Raw genomic sequence first — 9,375 nt, forward strand, 5'->3', positions numbered from 1 at the left:
GGAATATTAATAAGCTCTTTAACACTTAATTGCTTGTTTGATGTCTGATTCATTTCATGGTATACATTTCTTGAATTATCATTATATTTGTATAAACATTATTATATTTATTAATATTCCAATAAGGTGGTGGGTTGCTACCCTGTGTCCCAAACATTATTCTATGCAGAACAGCATGTACAAAAGATGATAACAATACATATTACCCCCCACAGAGGAATTTCAGACACAGTGTAGCAGTATTGTTAATGCAGATGATAGCTACATAATACTTAAACTAATAACAGTTCAGAATACCTAATTTTTTTAATAGTTCAGGGTTGTGAGAGTTATCATCACTCACTAATTATTAAGTTGTTCCTGCTTCACTCATGGCCACCTTATTTTGGAATGTACTCAAGTCTTCAAAAATTTTGGTAGCTAAAAAATGAATAACAATGTGAAAACTGCCGCTCAAGAGACACCTATAGCAAACCTTTTAAAAGATGCCAGAAGAGTCCTATCCCTGGCTAGGACTACTATACTAAACCTCACCCACCTGCGGCTCAGGGACATTGTGGAAGAGGGGCAAGAAAGATTGTAAGAGCCAGGGTTGGTGCATGTGCCTAAGGAAACCTGCTTTCAGGCCCCTGGAGACGTGTTCATGAACTCAGAACAGTGGTGGCAGCATGCACAAGACCCATGTTGACTCAATCAAACAAAAACCCAGCATAGTACGGGGAAGCTGGCAGCAAGCCCCAACCCTAGCCAAGGAACTATTCGAAAATAATTACTGTGGGGTGAGGGAGAGTAGATCTTGTTCAAGGGAGTGACTCTAGATAGGCTGACTAGACTCCAGTGGATGAACTTGCATGGGGGGACATTTGGATACAAATACTTGGCTGGATAGGACTTAACATATATGACAGAATATCTGAAATCTGGTGGGGGTGGGGCTATGGACATTGGGGAGGTAGAAAGGGAGTCTAAATTTAATTAAGATGTATTATGAAATGCACAAAAGCTCAATAAAAGAAGGGGGGAGGAGATGCCAGAGAATGGTAGATGACTTGGCTAGCATATTTACCTAGCATTACAGTTTTAGTGATTTTAGGAAGGTATATCTCAAAATCCATTAACGTTCTTTTCTCTAAATGAGACTCAGGTCCCCTTCTCAGAAATGGCTTGCCAGCTTCTCAGCAGAGATGAGGTGGATGCTCATACCACCTTCTTTCTTACTTTAAATTCTGTTTCACAGATCGGGTTAGGAGTCCCCTTGACATCCATTTTTTTTCCCAGATCAGACTTTGATGGTGCTCTTTATGACATATCAAAGTAAAAATCTTAAAAACATAAAATGTGATCTTTGGATTATCCCAGAAGTGTTGGCCGGCAAATGAGTTATTTGATAAAACTAAGATTGTCACTAGGCTGAGAAGTAGCTTATTTTATACACTGTCAGGTGGAAAGTTAAACAATTCCTTGTAGTCTAACACTGATTGGTGTCTTGACCCTTCCAAATATTTAACCTGTGAATACATTTGAAAAGTATAGGACTTGATTTTTTTTTCCTTCTCTTCAAAAATGATAGATTTCCCTTCAAGTTTTACAGTTGAAATTAACAACCCTCTGTAGTTGCAAAGGAGCAGCTGTTTTAGAAAGTACAGAGGATGAGAAAACATTTTCCAAAGACTTCTGGGACTTCCCATTATCTGGAAGTTTTAAAGTCTTAAAATTTCTGGAGAAAATGAAAGTTTTATTTGTTGATTTGTTTTAAATGAAGAGGCTGCATTATGTTAATTGGCTTCACCTGTTTGGAATCAGTTCTTCCATTTTTTTACTTAACATGTTGCTACACATGTTTGCTTAATTCCTCTCAGAAATGTGAATGTCATCAAATAAGAAATGTATAAAATTACTATTTAAAAATAAAGAGCAAGTTGGTATTTTCAGGAGAATCATTTCCATGAAATTCCAGACTTTATGAATTAATGCTAAGCATTTTAAAACCAACCATTTAAAGGATTTGAAAAAAATACTATTATTAAATCTTGACCAGATGACTAATGATCGACTGTTATGTAATTTCAAAAAAATTTTGAGACATTAGGGATAAAACATACCGGAGTATTTTCTGTGAAATCAGAAGGAAAGCCAGGGCAAAAAGCTCAAAGCAGTTACTATTCTGGATATTTCATTAGACATAGGAGAAGGGATAATATTATTAAAAAGATGTGAAGCAGTATTCTATTCAAATGCCAACTGTAGTATTCTGCTTCATGTATTAATATACCAGTAATTTTCTCTGGCTAGCTAGCCTCGGGGTAAAGATATGCAAAGGGATATCTTATAATTCAGGGTTCCTTAATTGCTGGCTTATACAGTGATGGTGAGTTGACAACCTAGCCAGTGCACTCTTGGAATTATATGGAAATCTATATGTTTTGTATTCTAATATAAGAAAGAATAACAACTATTAAATTAGAGGTTGTTAGTAAGGCACCAGCATAAAATACATGTCGTGTATTAAAGTACTAGCCCAAGATGTGGCAGGAGATACCCTGAAACTGGCCACATAATCCCCCAAATGCTTCACATATCTGGAAGGTATTTATCTCAGTTTTTTTTCCCCATCATTGTGATACAATACTCCGAAAAAGTAACTTTAAGGGAGAAAGGGATTATTCTGTCTCACAGTTCCAGAGTATAGTCCATTATGGTCATGAGAGCAAGAGCGTAAGGAGCTCAGTTTCTTTTGACTATTTATACAACCCAGGATCTCCTGCCACAGTTAAGATGGCTCTTTCCTCATCACTTAACCTAATCAGGATATTCCCCCACAGGCATGCCCATCTTCAAGGTGATTTTATGTTCTGTTAAGATGATAACACTAACCATTATTTTGAAATGTTTATTTGCAGAAAGTAGTACTGTGAATAGTTGTCTCCCCACCTCTCACCGGGGATGTGGTGAGAGTGCTTCTCTCTTAATGTAAGGTTAAGAGAGATGTTATCTCAGGCCCTTTATATGGATTTCCTACCATTGGAAAAAGTAGGGGTGAGGGAATTCAGTACTGCTCTTTAGGAAATTCAATGAAAGACGTATGGTCTATATGTGTTCATGAAGGGGTAAAGAAGAATTATTATTACATTGTAGCTACATATATTGTAGAAATATGTATATATTCACATATAGTCATATATATGCATATATATGAATGCTGTATTTTCCCGAATTTTCAGAGTTTTTTTTTCCTTTTAACATCTAGGGCTTTTATTTCTTCTAAAAAAATATCGAATGCTTCACGAATTTGCGTGTCATCCTTGTGCAGGGGCCATGCTAATTTTCTCTGTATTGTTTCAATTTCAGTATATGTGCTGCCAAAGTGAGAACTTTTTTTTGGTGGGAAGAACCCATGAATGTCTGTAGTGGGACATGTCTGAGGTCATATCAACAACAGCTAGTATGAGAAAACAGCCATCTAACAGAAATTCCCAGAGTAGCAAATAGGTGAAGGGCCATTTGGGCAGTTAGCATAGGTAGACTGCGGTTTCCCTAGAGCCTTAGTGAGGACTAAATGAATATCAAAATGTATTAAATACTTCCAGGTCAAGAACAATGAATGTAGCAGACTGCTAGTATATGTGAGTGCTTTGAAAAATCTGTCAAAACACTCAGAAAGAAAGAGGAGTTTTAACCTTCTGTCTGGCTCAGAGAACTTGAAATTATGAAAATACTCATGAGAGTTCTGTTATGTCCCTCGCTTCTTTTTATGCATGTGCAAATCCTTGAGCAAGAGGTTCATGTACATGAATGGAATGTTCAAATTTGATTAGATGCTTTGTGTATTTGAGACGGAGACTAACCTGACTACAGAATATAGAACTCTCACCATGATATGTCCCATGTGCCTATCCAGGGATGTAGGAAATGCTTGCTGTATGAAATACATTTTTTTTCAGGGATATTGGGAGACAAAAGTATCTACAGTATAATGTTATCTCCTGTGAGCCTACTTGTTCAATGGGCTGAATTTTTTTCTCACAAATTTGCAAAATTTGGCACAAAATCACTTTAGAAGCTCTTAGCATGATAATATTAAGAATATGAGTTCTGGGCTGGAGAGATGGCTCAGAAGTTAAGAGCACTGGTTGCTCTTGCAGAGGACCCAGGTTTGGTTCCCAGCATCCATATAATAGCTAACACCCACCTGTAACTCCAGTTCTAGGGGATTTTTAACCCTCTTATGCCTGTTTTGGGCATTGTGTAAATGAGTGCACTCACATACATGCAGGCAAAACACTCATACACATAAAAACAAATAAACCAAAAACATGGGTTCCAAAAGCATGAAGTAGAAATTCTGTTGCTGTCACTTTGAAGCCATGTGATTTTGAATGAATTATTTAATCTTCTTAAAAATATCTATTTTTTAAAAATTTTATGTGTATGAGTGTTTTGCCTGTGTATATGTAGGTGCACCATGTGCGTGCAATGCCCATGGAGGCCAGAGGAGGGAATCCCCTGGAACTAGCTGGATTTAAGATGGTTGATAGTCACTATGTAAGTGCTGGGAACTGAACCCAGGTTCTCTGCAAGAGCAGCCAATGTTTTTAACCACTGAGCCACCTCTCCAGCCCTGAGTTATTTAACTTTTTTAAGAATTGATGCCTTATTTGTAAATTGATAATAGTAGTAGGTACCACAAAAGGATGTTGTTAGAGTTTTAAAAACATTTTATTATTTTTATTTTATGTGTATGAGTGTATTGCTTGCATGTAGGTAGGTGCACCTGTGTCATGCAGGGCCCATGGAGGTCAGAAGAGGGTGTCAGATCCCCTGGAACTGAAGTTAAGGATGGTTATTAGCTGCCATGTGGTTACTGGGAATTGAACCCGGGTTCCCTGTAAGAGCAGCCAGTGCTCTTACCTGCTGAGTCATCTGTCCAGCCTGGATGTTGTTAGGTTTAAAGTTAATGCTAGGAAAATATATGACTTGTTGTGTATCTTAAACTTTGTTGCTGTTTATAAATTTTGTAGTAAAGGTATTTGGGCATATATATTTTAAAATACACTTCAGTTATGAGCTATTTTTGTTTTTAGCTTTTTGTTGTTGAAACCATTACCAGAAGTAGCCCTTTCCCTGGATCCTCATGAAACTGGAAAAGTTTCTGCACAGCAAGGACACCATGACTGACTTGAGTGAAGAGAAGCATACAGAATGAGGAAAATAAAACTTTACTAGTTAATATCTGAAAAATACCCCAGCATGGCAGGGGAGGGTGAGGGAAGAGGTGGGCTCAAAGTTCTTCACCTAACTGAGGAGCTATTGGCATTTGATGGCTGCTAGGAAAGGAAGACAGTTTTCATTGAGAATTTTACCTCTGCTAGGTCAATCATGCGCCAGTGAAGCCTCCACACTGGAGTATTTGGGCAACACAAACTGGACTGGATGAATTAAAACAAAACAAAACACAAAGTTGAAAGGGTAGGGGTAGGACCAATCTTGGAGGAGTTGGAGGAGGTGGGAAATACGATAAAAATACATTGTATAGCATTCTCAAAGAATTAATAAAAATGTTTTTCTTAATGCTGGAAATAGATCTACCATATAATCTAGCACTACCACTCCTGGGTATATTACCAAAAGACTATCTATTCTGCTATGGAGGTACATGCTCATCCATGTTCATTACTGTTCTATTCACAATAGCTGGGAAGTGGGAGGCCCATCAATGGATGAGTGGATAATGAAAATGTTCATGTACAGAATTGAATATTATTCATCTGTAAAGAAAAAGGAAATTACAGAACTTGCAGTCAAATGGATGGAGCTGAGTGAGGTAACCCAGACCCAGAAAGACAAACATCCCATGGTGTCTGTTACATGTAGATGCTAGCTTTGAGTCTTTAGATGTGTGTGTTTAAATCGAAGTACCAATAAAAGTCAGGGAAGTAGTAAGGAATCATGGGGCATAGATTTCAAGGAAAAGGAGATAGAACAAGGGTGGTAAGAAGAGGAAAAGGAGAGTAATGGAACAGGAAGGATTAAATGTGGTGGGGGATGGGAGGGAGGGTGGAGGAGAGAGTGTAGGAAAGGACAGCTAAAACTGAAGACCTTAGAAAATGCCATATAGAAACCTTCAACTGTAGAAGCTTCCTAAATCATATATATATGCACACATATGAAAGGGGGTCAAATGGAGTTGCCTTATAACAGGGAAACTATGCCTCCCCCAGATACTATTGGAGATCAAAATAAGCCCAGTGCTAGGTACGAGTTACCTCTTTTGGAGTTGTTGGCCATAGACTTCCAAACATTATGGATTATTACCATTGCTTTTGGTTACCCTCCAGAATTGATGACAAGATCCTATTGCTGAAGACACACATACTAGTGTCATAGAACATGGAAAAATCCAGATGGTGCCAACATGGAATCTTCATTCCTGCTTGCTAGCTTTTATAGTGCCAGGGTGGGGGGGGAGAGTTCTATACATGCTATTGAGGGAGAGAAGTCATCAACAGTCATACAAATGTGAACTTTGTGAGCTACAGTAACTAATGGCCTGAAAAGATGTGTTCGCTGGTGCAATAATGGCATGAATGTTATGGGAGTAGCCAACCACTTTCTGATTGGCCTTTAAGCCTGCTCCACAAGATGGAGCACATGCCTGTACTGTTAAATGGGCCCCCGAACTGTAGATCATAGCCCCTAGGGAGAATATATCATTATCATTCTGCTAAAAGGTCATAGAAGTAAAGTGCCCTCTGAGTTCTGCAGGCTGTCTTTTCACTCTGATGATTGTTTGCTTCGTTGTGCAGGAGCATTTGAATTTCATATAATCTCATTTTTTAAAAAAGTTTGGATTGCTTAATGTGTTATTTGAGCCCATTTCAGAAGATTCTTACCTATGCCTGTAACTGTTTTCCTCCAGCAGGGCTTTTATCTATAATCCATCTTGAAGAGATTTTTGTTCAGGGTAAAAGATATAGGTGTAATTTTGGTCTTCTGTATGTGTTTATCTAGTTTCTCCAGCAACATTTATTGTAAACACTCTTTTCTCTGGGGCTGTTTTTGACCTTTTAGAAAAATTAAGTGGCTGTAGCTATGTGGGTTTATTCATGAGTCCTTTATTCTATTTCATTTGTCTGTGTGTTGATTTGTGCCAGGATCATGCTGTCTTTGTCATGGTTCTGTTGTATGATGTGATGTCAGGTGTTGTGATACCACCAGAGCCTCTCCGCTCAGTATTGTTTTGGCTGTCTGTGGACGCTCGTGTTTCCAGTGAATTTTGAGATTGTAGATTCTAGTTCTGTGAAGAATGTCTCTGGAAATTTTATGGTGGTTACATTCAATTGTAGATTACTTTTGATGAGATATCCATTTTCACAATATTCATTCCCAGTTTAGGAACATTGACTGTTTCATCTACTACTGTCTACTTCAGTTTTCTTTTCAGTATTGTGCTGGAAGGTTTCGGTTGTTAGCGCCTAGGAAGAGGGAACTGACTCAATTCTGAAAATTCCTCTGAGATTGGCCCATGGGCATATCTATGGAAGCATTTTCTTGATTGTTGAGTGATCAGGGTGGGCCCCCAGCCCACTGTGGGCAGTGCCACACCTGGCCAGGTAGTTCTGGGTTGTACAAGAAAGCAGGCTGAGCACAGGGCAGAGGAGCATCAGTAAGTAGCGCTTCTCTGTGATTTCTGCTTCAGCTCCTGCCTCCAGGTTCATGACTGGAGTGCCTGCCCTGACTTACCTCAATGATGAACTGTGTTTGGGATATGTAAGCTAAACAAACCATTTCCCCCAAAATTGCTTTTGGCTAGTGTTTTATCACGGAAGTAGAGAAGCGACCTAAAACAAGCATCTTGAAGTTTTCACCATAGAGGACTTTCACCTCCTTGGTTAGGCTTATTCCTAGGTATTTTTGGAAGCAATATATTTGAGCAATATAGTTATTGGATAAGAGTAAAGAGAACATGTGAGTTCTGTTTTTTCTGAGTCTGGGTTACCTCACTCAGGATGATTGTTTCCACGTTCATCCACTTACCTGTGAATTTCATAATTTTGTTTGAAATTCTCAAAGAATCAACAATAATATTTAAAAATGCAGACAAAAATAGAGAGAGGGAGAACCCTTGTCATGGTCCAGATTTTAGAGGAAATACCATTATGTTGAGGTGTGTTCTTTCTATGCATATTTTCTTCAGAACTTTTTTTATGAACACGTGTTGAACTTTGTCAGCTGCCTTTTCTGCGTCTATCAAGATCATTATGTGATTTCTGTCCTTACGCCTATTACATGTTGCATTACATATGTTGATTTGCCTACATTGAACCAACCTTGCAGCCTTGGGATAAAACAAATTTGAATTAGTTTGTAGTGATAATTTTTGCACTTATGTTCTTTAGGGAAACTCGCCTATAGTTTTCTTTTTTAGTTGTGTCTGTTTTTGGTATCTGGGTAATATTGGCTTCACAGGATGAGTTTGGAAGTATTCCTCCCTTTCTATTTTATAGGACAGTTTGAGAAGTGTTGGTATTGGAGCTCTCTTAAAGTATAGTGAATCCATCTGGTCTTGGGTTTTTGTTTGTGTGGAGACTTTTAATTGCTTCTTAAATCTCATTTCGCCTGATGAGTCTGTTTAAATCGTTTATATCATCTGGATTTAATTTGGGTAGGTCATGTGAATTTAGCAATTTATTGATTTCTTCTAGGATTTCCAACTTTCAAAATATTCCACAACAATCACGATCTTCTGGATTTCATTGGTCTCTGTGGTAGCAACTCCCTTTCTCTTTTCTAATTATATTGATTTGAGTCTCTCTCTCTCTCTCTCTCTCTCTCTCTCTCTCTCTCTCTCTCTCTCATTTGGCTAGGCATTTGTCAATTGTGTTAATCTTAACACAGAACTACCTACTTTTATTAATTCTGTTCATTGTTCTTTTAGTTTCTATTTCATTAATTTCTCTCTTAATCTTTATTCCATCTTGTTATCTGTTGCATTTGGGCCTGACTTCTTGTTCTTATAGATACTTGAGGTACATTATAGGTTTTTAATTTGATATTTGTCTGATTTTTAAGAAAAATGTATGACTTAGAACTGCACAGTTTCCACCTCTAGCTGCTTTGGCTACTCCGCAGTGGCCCTGCTGGCTGCATAGGCATCTTTATTTTACTCTAGGAACTTGTTTTGCAGGTGTAAGTTTTCATTTTTAAATTATATAACAAAAGATTCTTACTAGTTGACTTTATAGAGTTACAATCTTTTGATTCTGGTGAGTCTTGTCACAATTCACATATTGCATATAACAATACACTATCATATGTGAATAATTAATTGTGCAAATGCAAATATATGACATATAATATGTGATATATAATGTATAA

General features: G+C 37.7%; 1 protein-coding gene and 1 non-coding gene across 3 annotated transcripts in view; one reads left to right on the forward strand and one right to left on the reverse strand.

Moving 5' to 3' along the window:
• The window catches only part of Hpse2 (heparanase 2 (inactive)), a 785,472-nt gene that overhangs the window by 195,409 nt on the left and 580,688 nt on the right, over positions 1–9,375 (forward strand). The gene's annotated exons all lie outside the window — the stretch shown is intronic.
• LOC115070180 lies at positions 3,266–3,372 on the reverse strand. Its single transcript, XR_003849380.1, has one exon. It is a non-coding gene; the product is annotated as a U6 spliceosomal RNA (small nuclear RNA).

This window comes from Nannospalax galili, unplaced genomic scaffold (genome assembly GCF_000622305.1).
Source record: "Nannospalax galili isolate Female #2095 unplaced genomic scaffold, S.galili_v1.0 scaffold875, whole genome shotgun sequence".
Lineage (NCBI taxonomy): Eukaryota > Metazoa > Chordata > Mammalia > Rodentia > Spalacidae > Nannospalax > Nannospalax galili.